This window comes from Scyliorhinus canicula, chromosome 1 (assembly GCF_902713615.1).
Source record: "Scyliorhinus canicula chromosome 1, sScyCan1.1, whole genome shotgun sequence".
NCBI classification, from domain to species: domain Eukaryota; kingdom Metazoa; phylum Chordata; class Chondrichthyes; order Carcharhiniformes; family Scyliorhinidae; genus Scyliorhinus; species Scyliorhinus canicula.
In genome coordinates this window covers 102,333,213-102,345,643 of record NC_052146.1, presented here as the reverse complement: position 1 = coordinate 102,345,643, position 12,431 = coordinate 102,333,213, and positions in this window count along the sequence as shown.

Here is a 12,431-nt window from a genome sequence, read left to right as displayed (position 1 = left end):
TTTAAAATATTTGCAAACTTATTCCAAGCTGTGAATTCCAAATTAAGTTTTTGAAAACGAATTGCCCATGTACCTGATGCAATGTACGGTCTGCACATTTTACAGTTCAAATTAAATGCAACACAAGTGGAGGATAAATCAGGCCCAGTTCAATGCCACAAATATTAAATGACAATTAGACTACAACCCTTTACCATGAAGATTGAGCTGAATACTTTTGTGCTATGCCTACGATGAGTGGTTTGCATTCAGCAGTTTGAGTTCAGTGCACGGTGCTAGATTGAACTATCGAACCCTTACAGATAATTCCTTGTCTCCTCCTGTGATCTTTTACTGCGGCTAAGATCAAACTACCCCTCGCCTAATTGTGTTAACCATTTTGGCTCTGTTGATGAAAGAAGAATTTTATTTCTAGAAATATTTTCAGAACACTCTATACCATGACATTTTGGTAAATAAAAAACTTAATACTCCTGCTATAATTCACTCTTGAGTCTGATCAGTTGGCACAATTCAGTTTTGTAAATACTATTTGCTGTTTGTGTATTCTACCTTTCTGCAGCAGGGTAGCATGGTGGTTAGCATAAATGCTTCACAGCTCCAGGGTCCCAGGTTCGATTCCCGGCTAGGTCACTGTCTGTGTGGAGTCTGCACGTCCTCCCCCTGTGTGCGTGGGTTTCCTCCGGGTGCTCCGGTTTCCTCCCACAGTCCAAAGATGTGTGGGTTAGGTGGATTGGCCATGCTAAATTGCCCGTAGTGTCCTAATAAAAAAGTAAGGTTAGGGGGGGGGGGTTGTTGGGTTACGGGTATAGGGTGGATATGTGGGTTTGAGTAGGGTGATCATGGCTCGGCACAACATTGAGGGCCGAAGGGCCTGTTCTGTGCTGTACTGTTCTATGTTCTATGCAGTCCGACCTAACATCCATTGTGCTTGTATATCGTGAGTTTTCCAGTGAGTCTCACACTGGTTGTTGATAACAAAAGTGCCCTGGCTACTTGATTCTTCAGAGGCAAAACTAAATGACACTCGCCAGTATCACAGTAATATACACTCTGCACACCCATTTCATTGATATCTTGAAGTGAATATCTTTTCTTAAAAATCTTTTTATTCTCCTCATTTTCATCAAACAACATAAGAAAAACAAAGAAGCAATCTCACAAACTGCCCTGTCAATATACAGTCTGATACATCAACTCGTATATTGGAAAATAAGTTAAAAGAAACAGAAAAACAAACCAAACTCCTCTCTTTTCCCCCTCCAGTCTTCACTGACAAGTTCACAAAAGTGCATGATAAACAGTCCCCATGAATTGTATAACCCCTCCTTTCCCCCCCCCCCCCCCCCCCAACCCTAGCTCACATTTTGCCTTCTCCATGGTCAAGAGCTCCTAGTAGGTCCCCCCGCCATGCCGAGACACAGGGTGGAGTAGCTAACCTTGACACCAGCAGGACCAGCCTGGGAGCAATCAGTGAGGTGAAGGCTAAAACCTCTGCCCTACACCTGCCTGCAGCTCAGGCCGGTCTGACACCCCAAAAATGGCCTCTAGGGGACCCGGCTTCCAAGTCCACATGTAACACCCCTGTGATCATGTTAAAAACCTCCCTCCAATACCTTTCCAGCTTTGGGCAGGCCCAAAACATATGTGCATGGTTTGTGCACCCTCTCCCCACCGCTCGCAGATATCCTCCACCCGCTCAAAGAGCTGGCTAATCCTCACTTTCATGAGGTGCGCCCTAAACACGACCTCCAGTTGTATCAGCCCCAACCTCGTGCATGTGATTGAGGCATTCGCCTTTCGTAACACCTTTCATTACCTCCCCCATCTCTTCTTCCCACTTGGCCTTAATCCTTTCCATGGACACCCTGTCCTCCAAAACCTTCCCATAAACCGCCGACGCCACCCCCTTCTCCAATCCCCCTGTCGATAGCGCGACCTCCAACAACGAGGGGGCTGGCACTATTGGGAAGTTCAAACTCCTTCCTTACAAAGTCCTGGACTTTCTGGTACCTAAATCCCTCTTGCACCAGTCCGTACTTCTTCCCAACTCCTCCAGCCTTGCAACACCACCCCCCCCCCTCCCAGGAACAGGTCTTTTATTGAGCGTTGATCCCATTGATTCCCATCTCCGAAACTGCGTACTCCTCCCCCCCTCCACCCCCAGATGAACGAGGTGACCAGTTTGTCCACTTCCTTAAAAAATGATGAATAATAAGACCAGACATGAAACAAATAAAAATCACGGTAGCACATTCATTTTAATCGCCGGCACCCAGCCCGCCAATGACAGAGGGAGATTGTTCCACTGCCAAGTCAGCCTTCATCCTCCTCACTGAGCTAGTGAAATTGCATGTACAGAGCCCCAGCCCCACGCCACCTGCACCTCCAAATACCTGAAGTGGTTTGCCACCCTGCAAAATGCCAGCCCTCCCACTTCTGCCCCCATCCCTGGCTGGGACATCATAAAATACTCGCTCTTTAAATTTAATTTATACCCTGAGAACAACCTGAACCTTTAGAGCAGTGCCATTATATTCCCCATCGGCGTACTCTGCTCTAGGTTATACAGCAATAAAACATCCTTTGTTCTACCACCACCACCGCCTCACTATCCTTTTCCACAGTCTCAAACTCCTTAAAGCTATGGCCAATGACCTTAACGCTAATGCAATTAGTGGGGGGGGGGGGGGGGGAGAGAGAGAGAGAGAGAGACATAGGACATCCCTGCTTGGTACCCTGGTGCAGAGCAAAGCACCCTGAATCATATCACCTTTGGGAGGTACCCATCCAACCTAGCCGTTAGCACATTCACCAGTATCTTGGCATCCACATTCAATAAAGATATGGGTCTATTTGACCCACACCGCGTCAGTTCCTTGTCTGTCTTCAACAATGGGGAGATTGAAGCCTATCCCAAAGTTTGCAGTAGTACCCACCTCCCTATCGCTGCCTGAAATATCCCTACCATTAGCTGTGCCAACATGCCTTTGAACTTGTAATATTCCACTGGGAACTCCGGCCTTGACGCCTTCCCAATTGCGTCCTTTACCTCCTGTTCCCCCACCAGCCCCTCCAACACAGCCCTATCCTCCTCCCTCAACCTCGGGTACTCCAATCCGTCCAGGAACACCTTCACCCTCTCTCCTCTCCTGGTTGCTCTGAACTACATAGCTTCTCGTAAAACACTTCAAAAACTTTATTGATCTGCTCCGGAGCTGCCATCAATTTCTCCATCCTATCCCGCACCTGCACTATCTCCCTCGTCGCTGCCTCTCTCGGAGCTGGTCTGCCAAAATACTCCACGCCTTCTCCCCAAAATCATAGATTGCCCCCCTCACCCATCTCAAACTTAGCCTGAAGCTCCTTCCTCTTGGCCATAAGGGTCAGATCTGCTTCTCCTGCATATCTCCTGTCCACTTCCAACATCTCGACCAGCTTTTTGAATTATTGAATTTACAGTGCAGAAGGAGGCCATTCGGCCCATTGAGTCTGCACCAGCCCTTGGAAAGAGCACCCTACCCAAGGTCCACACCTCCACCCTACCCCCATAACCCAGTAACCCCACCCAACACTAAGGGCAATTTTGGACAATAAGGGCAATTTATCATGGCCAATCCCCTTAACCTGCACATCTTTGGACTGTGGGAGGAAACCCACGCACACACTGGGAGGATGTGCAGAGTCCGCCCAGACAGTGACCCAAGCTGGAATCAAATCTGGGACCCTGGAGCTGTGAAGCAATTATGCTATCCACAATGGTACTGTGCTGCCCTCCTCCCTCTCTTTGTCCAACTTGGCCTTAAGCGATATCACATCCTCGCTCACTACTGCCCTCAGGGCCTCCGACACCACCACCTGCAACACCCTGAAAAGTTAAATCCTTTGTCTGCCCCCCCCCCCCCCCACCCCCCCAGTGCAAATGACCGTGGCTGCGACTTGTCCATCCTCTCATATTCCCATCCCCTCCTACTATTAACTCATGAGTGTCCACGTCCCCCACCCCCCAGCCCTCTTTGCAAACCTGGCATCATCCTATTTGGATCAATATACACTCGCCAGTGCTACCAACCTCCCCTCTACTGCCCCTGTTACAGTCACATATCTGCTCCCTGGTCCACTGCCACCGCCATCTGGAACCTCACCCTCTTGGCCACACTGCTACCCTTCCGAACCTTACTATCGAACCCAGAGTGGAAACCTGGCTCACCCAGCCCTTCTTGAGCCTCACCTGGTCCTTCACCCTCAGGTGGGTCTTCTGCAGCATCATTGCACCAGCCTTTAAACCTTTTGGGGGCGCAAACACCCTCAACCTCTTCACCAAACCCCTTATGTTCCACATTATTCTGACCGGAGTCTCGTGCCCCCTCCTATCCGCCATCATCATAACTCCGGGCCCTGCCCATGGGCCTGGCCTGCTCTGTCCCTTTGTGGCCACCAATGGTGTAGTGATTAAAATCTATTTGCAGTGAAAGCTAATCTTTTTCATCTCTACATTATAAATAATTTACTTTGTTGTTCTATTGCTACGGTCAAATCACAAAATTGGGTTAAAAGCAAAACAAAAATGTTGCAGGAGACACATCTGAAAGTGTCTGACCAGACCAGGCTAAGGAAGGGCTGGATTAGCCAGGTCTTCCACTCGGACTTGGAGGGGTGGCAATCATGATCAACAAGCGCGTGCAATTTGAGGCAGAGGGCAGATACCTGATGGTACGGGGCAGACTGGAGGGGAGAAGAGTGGTGCTGGTGAATATATATGCCCCGAACTGGGATGACGTGGACTTCATTAAAAGAGTGCTGGGGAAGATCCCGGAGCTGGATTCTCGCAGGTTAATAATGGGAGGGGACCTTAACATGGTCCTTGACCCGACTTTGGATCGGTCGTGTCCCAGAACGGGTAGAGCTGAAAGGGTTTATGGAGCAAATGGGGGCAGTGGACCCCTGGAGAGATAGACAGCCAACAGGAAGGGGCTACTCGTTTTACTCGCACGTCCATAAAGTATATCCAGGATAGATTTCTTTGTACTAAGCAGGGACTGTATGGGGGAGGTAAAGAACACGGAATACTCAGCAATTACCATTTCAGACCATGTCCCGCACTGGGTGGACCTGCAGTTTGGGGGAGCGAGCTATCAACGCCCACAATGGAGGCTAGATGTGGGACTGCTGTCGGAGGAGGGGATCTGCGAGAGGCTTCGGAGACGTATGCAAAATTACCTGCAAGTGAATGACACGGGGGAGGTCTCAGCGGCGACCCTGTGGGAGGCGCTAAAGGCAGTAGTGCGGGGGGAGCTGATTTCAATTGGGGCCCACAGAGCCAAGGCAGACCGGGCAGAGATGGATAGATTAGTCAGGGAAATGGGTCGGATAGATGAAGAGCACGCGGAGTCCCCGGGGGAGGTTTTACTCAGGGAGAGGCAGAGACTACAGGCGGAACTGGGGGCTCTATCCACGAGCAGGGCCGTGGAACAGCTTAGGAAGGCGAGGGGAGTGGTGTACGAGCATGGGGAAAAGGCTAGCAGACTGTTAGCCAGACGGTTTTTAATGAGGCAAGGGACAGAGGGACCCTGCCGCCGACAATGTCACAAGCCACCATATCACTGATATTGAAGCGGGGTAAAGACCCGGAGGCGTGCGGGTCCTACAGGCCAATCTCCCTGATTAATGTAGACGCCAAGCTCCTGGCAAAGGTACTGGCGGGTAGAATGGAGGACTGTGTACCGGAGGTGATTGGGGAGGATCAAACGGGGTTTGGTGAAGGTAGGCAGCTGGCGGCCAACCTGAGAAGATTATTTAATGTGATAATGATGCCCCCAGTGAGTAGGGAGGTGGAGGTAGTGGTGGCAATGGACGCCAAGAAGGCCTTTGACCGGGTGGAGTGGGACTATCTATGGGAGGTGCTCGGACGGTTTGGGTTCGGGGAGGGATTGGTGGATTGGATCAAACTATTATATCAGGCCCCGAGGGCCAGCGTCAGGACCAACAGAGAAGTGTCGGAGTATTTTAGGTTGTACCGAGGGACCAGACAGGGCTGCCCGCTCCCCCCGCTGCTGTTTGCGCTGGCCATAGAGTCGCTGGCGATTGCGCTGAGAGCCGCAGAGGGTTGGAAGGGGATGGTGAGGGGCGGGGTTGAACATAGGGTTTCTCTTTCTGCAGACGACCTGCTCCTGTATGTGTCGGACCCAGTGGCCGGGATGGGAACTATACTGGGAATGCTGAGGAAGTTCGGCCAGTTCTCAGGATACAAATTAAATACGGTCAAGAGTGAAATGTTTGTGGTCCAGGCAAGGGGCCAGGAGAACAGATTGAGAGGGCTACCGTTTAGGCTGGTTGAGGAAAATTTCCGGTATTTGGGAATCCAGGTGGCACGAGACTGGGGCAGGCTGCATAAGTTAAATTTGGCCAAGGTGGTGGAGCAAATGAAGGGAGAGTTTCGGAGATGGGATGCACTCCCGCTGTCGCTGGCAGGGAGGGTGCAGACTGTAAAGATGACAATCCTCCCTCGATTTTTGTTTATTTTTCAGTGCCTCCCGATCTTTATCCCACAGTCTTTCTTCAAAAGAGTTAACGGACTGATCATGAGCTTTGTCTGGGCGGGAAAATCCCCGCGGGTGAAGAAGGCGACGTTGGAGAGGAACCGCTGTGAGGGTGGGCTGGCTTTACCGAGTCTGATCAATTATTACTGGGCGGCCAACATCGCTATGATAAGGAAGTGGATGGTGGGTACGGGGTCTATTTGGGAGCGGGTGGAGGCGGCTTCATGCAGGGTCTCCAGCTTGGCAGCCCTGGTCACGGCTCCTCTACCGCTGCCGCCGGCCAAGTACACCACCAGCCCGGTAGTGGTTGCGACCCTGCGGATATGGGGCCAGTGGAGGGGGGAGATGGGGGCGTCTGTCTGTGCGCCAATCTGCGACAACCATCGGTTTGCCCCTGGGAGTATGGATGGGGGGTTCCTAGTATGGCAGCGGGCGGGGGCGGGAAGGGTGGGTGATATGTTCCTGGAAGGGAGGTTTGCGAGTTTGAGGAGCTTGGAGGAGAAATTTGGGTTGGTAAGGGGAAATGATTTTAGATACCTACAGTTGCGGGACTTTGTTCGTAGACAGGTCCCATCTTTCCCAAGCCTCCCGCCAATGGGGATCCTCGACAGAATAGTCTCTAGGAAGGAAGAAGGGGAGGGTAGAGTCTCGGGTAAATGTAAGGTGCTCATGAGGGAGGAAGGGTCCCAGACAGAGGAACTGAAACTTAAATGGGAGGAGGAGCTAGGCGGGGAAATGCAGGATGGGCTGTGGGCAGAGGCCCTGAGTAGGGTAAATTCGACCGCGACATGTGCTAGGCTCGGGCTGATTCAATTTAAGGTCGTTCACCGGGCCCATATGACGGTGGCTCGGATGAGCAAATTCTTCGGGATAGAGAACAAATGCGCTAGGTGCGCGGGAGGACCAGCGAACCACGTGCACATGTTTTGGGCATGCCCTAAGCTGAGGGGGTACTGGGAGGGATTTGCGGGGGTCATGTCCCGGGTGCTAAAAACAAGGGTGGTGATGAGTCCAGGGGTGGCAATTTTTGGGGTTTCGGAGGACCCGGGGGTCCAGGGGGAGAAAGAGGCCGATGTGTTGGCCTTTGCTTCCCTGATAGCCCGGCGACTAATATTATTGGCGTGGAGGGACTCAAAGCCCCCGAAGACTGAGTGGTGGCTTGCGGACATGTCGAGTTTCCTGGGGATGGAGAAAATTAAGTTCGCCTTGAGGGGATCTGTGCAGGGGTTCGCCCGGAGGTGGCAGCCTCATATTGACTTCTTTGCGGGAGAGTGAGCGTCAGCAGGGGGGGGGGGGGGGGGGGGGCAGAGTAGAGTAGGAGGGAAAATATGGTGGGTAGTACCGGTGGGAGAGGAGCGGGCTTGTGCAATATGTTATGATTGAAGTATTGAAAGTACATGGATGTTTGCACATTTTTTGCCTTTTTTGCTTTCTTTCTGATGATATCTGTAACTGTTTATAAAGCCAAAAACTACCTCAATAAAATTGTTTATTAAAAAAAAAAGCAAAACAAAAGAATGATTTATTTCTGCTGCTAATCTCGCAGTTTTAACCCTCTGTTCTTCCACATGAGTTCTCACTACATCAGGAATTGAATTTTTAAACGCCTCCAAAAGCATAATTTCTCTGAGAGCTTCATACGTTTGGTCTATTTTCAAAGCCCTTATCCAAATTCTTTCCTTAAATTTCGAAACCTTTGTCTGTGAGCTTCAGGCACTAGCTCGTATTCACTTAAGGTGGATTTCTTCACATCCTCATACATTCCAGATACCCCCTTCAGTAGTGATGCAAACACTTCACTAGCATTGCCTACCAGTTGTGTTTGAATCAGTAATACCCACATGTCCTGTGGCCATTTCATTTGTTTAGCTACCTTCTCAAATGAAATGGAAAAGGCTTCCACTTCCTCCTCGGCATACTTTGGCAATGCTAGGATATATTTAAATAGATTCCCACCAAGCCTTTTGACTATGACGTTCTCTCACTATCCTCATCACTATCATCCAACTGTACGTTTCCCTTTATGTCTGCCAATTTTAATTGGCTTTCATGTTTCATGGCCATTTTCTGAAGTTCAAACTCTCTCTTTACCTTTTTCCCTGATCTATATCTCCCTTTCTCTTTCTTTTTGTTCTGCTAGGGCTATTCTTTCTGTTTTCCTTTCTTCTCTCTTATTCCTCTCTCTCTTTTGTATTCAAGCTGCTTTAATTCCCTCATGTTCCATTTGTTTGGAAATGGCAAAATTTTACCAACTAATGAGTCAAAACTGTATCTCGGGCAACTTTAAATGTTTAGCCACCACCATAATTACTTCATCTTTTCGCATTTTGTCATGTAATGTTAACTGCAATGTTTTTGCCAAATCTAACAGTCTGCTTTTAGTCTCTGTCCATAAGGTACTGCGTGTGACCGTCTCCACCCCCAAAAACTTCGGAGCCTTTGAAAGAGCCATTGTCCACAACTCTCCCTGCTTAAACTAGAATACCACACCTGAAAAGCAACCACAATATGCTCACCCCTCACTGTCTTTAAGTTCACTAAGCCAAGAGATATACTTTTATCCCCATCGAGCCCCCAGTTTGTTATGTGCCAGGGTTTAGAGAACCCCAAAGTGTATCATGGAGTTCATCTGACCCACCACCTTTAATAGATTGTGGTATGGGGAGCACATGGCCCACTCTGCAGGTGTGGTACAGCAGAAATGGAAAGTATTTTTTTTAAGCAAAACAATGTTTATTCTATGAATTCAAGTTAACCTTTTTAAAAACCAACAGTGAACATCTTAGCAACTATTAATTCAAATGCAACCCCCAAAGAATACAATACCAAGTAATCCTTAATAACTTCACAAACAACATCCAGAAAACAAAAGAAACACCTTTTAACATTTAACCTTTTTACATTCACTACTGAGAACATTTATAATTCTGAATTCACCAAATGATCAAGAGATAGTCTTTTCATGGCAGAGAGATCAGCACTACACCTTCCCGGTCTGGCTTCAGCTCCAACACTGAAAACGAAGCTAAAACACACCCTGCAGCAAACAGCCCAAAACGAAAGTAAAAAGCTGACAGACAGCCCAGCTCCACCCACTAACATCACTGCAGTAATAAACACCCATTTCTTAAAGGTACTCTCACATGACACCACACATTCTTGAACTTTTTGTGATCTTATCAAAAGATCTCAAAGTTGTTGCTCATCTCTCCACGTATGGTCTCGATGCCTTCAGTGGTGACCAGAGTATCAAACTGTTCTCTTAAATAAAAGCATAGACGAAGGCACAAGCATTACCAAGAGCCTCCTCTAGACTCTTCACTTTCTATTAATGCCAGATTGAAATATTCCATTGAATTGCACCCAATATTCCAATTCCCATTTTGTGTCTCAATTGTCTACCCTCAATTACTTAATCCTATCCCAACCATGAGGCTTGGAGAAATCATGCAGTCCAATAAAATATTTGTTTAAAACAGAAATCAAACATTTCCATTTGATCCCAGATAGTAATACACAGAACATGAGTGCAGAAGGTGGCCATTCGCCCCATCAAGTCTGCACCGACCCACTTAAGCCCTCACTTCAACCCTATCCCCGAAACCCAATAACCCCTCCTAACCTTTTTTGGACACCAAAGGCAATTTAGCATGGCCAATCCACCTAACCTGCATGTCTTTGGACTGTGGGAGGAAACCGGAGCACCCGGTGATAACCCACGCAGACACGGTGAGAACGTGCAGACTCCGCACAGTGGCCCAGCAGGGAATCAAACCTGGGACCCTGGCGTTGTGAAGCCACAGTGCTAATCACTTGTGCTACCATGCTTTAATTGCTTGTTCTTGGTCTTAAATTACGTATTTTTTTAACGTTGTTGGCTTTCAGATTTAAAAAAAAATTAATGTCCAGTTCATCTTTTCTTTGTCTTAAGTTGTAGAATTCTTCAAAAAAAGGCTTTGTCCTTATGGCCATGGACACCAGCTAATTGCAAATCTCGTTTCACTTGTAAAGTAAAACAGAAAAATCCATTCTGCTTGAGGCAAAATTAAGTGGAACATATCTGACAATTCAAACTTAAAATTTGTAATTCCCAATTCCTGTAAAAATATAAATAATACTTCAGCTGTTAACAGGCAAGGAATAATTCTCTGGTAGTTTTTTAAAAAAAGGGCAGAGTAAATGTTTTCAACTGGACTTCATTACATCACCACCTCTCAGGGGACCCGTTTATTTTAACAATTGCGACTTTACACTCTGATCTCAGGATTTTCCGGTCTTCTCGTCAGGAATGATTGTTTTTTGAACCTTGACGAGAAGTTTTAACTCGAGCACACACAAACATATAACGTGATTACAACACCCACGTATTCATTTGCTCGCAAAGTTCAAACAGTTAATCATTCCTGCTTTTAACTGCAGTCATTGAGTTCCTATGAATCAATACTTTAAACCCAACCTTATCAAATAATTCAGTTTCTGGGCAATTCAAAAATCAATTAATTACTTGCTGAAATAGTTAGCGCTGTGCTCCAATTTATTTTCCTATATATTTTTTTAAAACACCAACAGTGCATTTGATAACCCCTTAAATGCCTCCCAAATTCCTCCAATCAGCTGAGGAAGAATTAGACTGGGGTGGTGGAAATTGTGGATAATATGTAGGTGTGGAATTGGGAACAGGGGCAGAATTTAAAGGCACATACTGTCCTCGACGTTCTTGTAATCTAGCTCGGCATGACCTAGCCCAGCGTCCTTCCTTTCCACATGCTGTACAAACAATGCATACCGTACATAGGGAAGGAAGGAGAGACTGCAGAATATAATGTTACAGTTATAGCACGATGTAGAGTAAAGATCAACTTAATACAAGGTAGGTCCATTTAAAAGTCTGATGGCAGTAGGGAAGAAGCTGTTCTCGAGTCTGTCGGTATGTGACCTCAAACTTTGGTATCTTTTTCCCGACGAAAGAAGGTGGAAGAGTGTATGTCCGGGGTGCGTGGGGTCCTTAATTATGCTGGCTGCCTTTCCGATGCAGCGGGAATTATAGATAGTCAATGGATGGGAGGCTGGTTTGTGTGATGGACTGAGCTACATTCACGACTTTTTGTAGTTTCCTGCGGTCTTGGGCAGAGCAGGCTCCATGCCAAGCTGTGAAGTTGGTGAGGGTTGGAGCTGACATGCCAAATTTCTTTAGTCTTCTGAGAAAGTAGAGTCATTGGTGGGCTTTCTTAACTATAGTGTCGGCATGGGGGGACCAGGACAGGCTGTTGGTGATCTGTACACCTAAAAACTTGAAGCTCTCGACCCTTTCTACTTCATTCCCATTGATGTAGACAGGGGCAAGTTCTCCACTATGCTTCCTGAAGTCGACACTCGAAGCATCTGAATTGTACGTGGCATTATTTACTGATTGAACTGCTACTCCTTTACTTTGTTGTTTGAAAAACACAAATTTTAGAATCTAAATCTCTATCAATTTGAGCACATAGGGTTACTAATGCCATGTTGAATTGAATAATACTATGTTGTTATCCCTTGATCCCAACCAGGAAATACTAGTTTCAATGCATTGGACACCTCTATTTTTAAACCAGCAAGAAATGCAGACCTTAACGGTTCAAGAGTACAGTCACCCCATGATTCCAGTTCCCCTGGCAACTTCATTCCTGAGTGTTCTGCCCACACTTTCATAAATCTTTGTTCATAATCTAATATATCTTCCCATTTCTTTTGCAGACAAGCAGTAATTTTAGTTCAATTAGTTCTTGGCGGATTATATCTTAATAACCATTATTTAATTACAAGCCAGCTATCCTCTATTTGCTGCTCCCCCTCCCCTAATGCTCTTGATTTCTCAAAGCTGGTCAACCTCTCATTTAGGGGTTATTACGG